We start from the raw sequence: 1443 nt of genomic DNA on the forward strand, positions 1-1443 counted from the left end.
AGTAGGAAAAAGAGGCTAGAAGATAAAAAGCTAATTTGCACCATCCTTCTTTCTGACAATATGCTAGAATATCAGCATTCATGATGGTTGTAGGGTCATAGAGTCCTGGTCCACTCATCACTGGTCTACTCATATACCTCCAAATATGATATGCCAAGAGGGGCATATTGAGGCCCAGCGTAAGCCATTCTGCTGCACAAAGAAACATGACACAGAAGAAAGCATGGATGAGGTACTCTGGAAGTACAAGAGGATTCAGGGTATTACACTGGTCTATAGGATTCTTGTAATCAGTCTTCAGCTCATCAAATGCTATAATGTGCCAGATGGCGAAGAAGATGAGTGCAGCGGTGAGCAGCAGCGCCAGCATGTAGCAGAAGGCCGCAAACGTGAACGCCATAACGCCATGGCCGGGGAGGAGGAGCAGGGAGCGGTGGAGGTGCCAGCGGAGAAAGGGAGAAAGGCAGCGCAGGGCCCTCTGGGTAAAACCATTCACTTCCCCCGGCCACAGCCTAGACCGCCGCCACAGCAGCACCTGCCCTCAAGCTAACTTTTTGAGAACAATTGTATAGAGGCTGATAGACTAACATGGGAAAATTAAAACAAGTTTTCATTTATAAATGTAGAAAACAAACCAATACTAAACTGAGTCATTCTCAGCTTTTTATTTTTTATTTATTTTATTATTATTATTTTAGTTAAACTTGCAATAATACAACCAAAACATTTACTTGATTGAATTTTTTCGGATCAACACTTTATGGAAGATATTTCTAAATTTTTAAGAGTTGGAAGTTACCATTTAATATAACCATTTCGTGTTTATAGGACAGCCGAGACATAGAGAAGTTGATTTCTATAGTCAAAGAATAGTTGCTAACAGAACTGGAATTGAAATTCAGTCAAGAACTCTTAAAGTCATAGAAAAATGTGCTTGACCTTCGGTTAACAGTGCTTCAGAAAGGGAGGTACTCTTTGCAGAAATGACCAACATATGTGTTCCTTAAGTAAAATTCTTTGGAAAAAAATCAAAGTAGCTCACCTGTTTGTAGACTTTCAATATTGCTTTCCCTTAACATCAAAAATTATTTTAACAGAGAAACTAAGATGGCGGCAGAGATAAACACCGGGAAATTAATGCCGCACACAACAATTGATTAATACCTCAGAGAAACAATACGGACTTCATCCAGAACCACAGGAAGCCTGGCTGACTGTAAACTCTACAACTAGAAGGAAGGAAAGGCACACTGAGACCCGCAGAAGCTGCAGGAGAGAAGCACAGAGGTACGGGACTCTCGCGGAGCTCGCGCGCGGAAAGGGGCCGGCACCCGAGGACGCGGCTGTCCTTTTGAATCCGGAGGGAGTCACAAGCCCCCGACGGCTCTGAACTCCGGTTCCGGGAAGTCTCTGGGGACCCAGAACTCAAGCGGGGAGAACATG

The 1443-nt window shown here is 43.5% G+C and overlaps 1 pseudogene; it reads right to left on the reverse strand.

Moving 5' to 3' along the window:
- Positions 1 to 534, reverse strand: part of LOC102773639 — a 4137-nt pseudogene extending 3603 nt beyond the window's left edge.
- Between the last annotated feature and the right edge of the window lie 909 nt (positions 535 to 1443).

Source organism: Myotis davidii, unplaced genomic scaffold, assembly GCF_000327345.1.
Source record: "Myotis davidii unplaced genomic scaffold, ASM32734v1 scaffold280, whole genome shotgun sequence".
NCBI lineage: Eukaryota > Metazoa > Chordata > Mammalia > Chiroptera > Vespertilionidae > Myotis > Myotis davidii.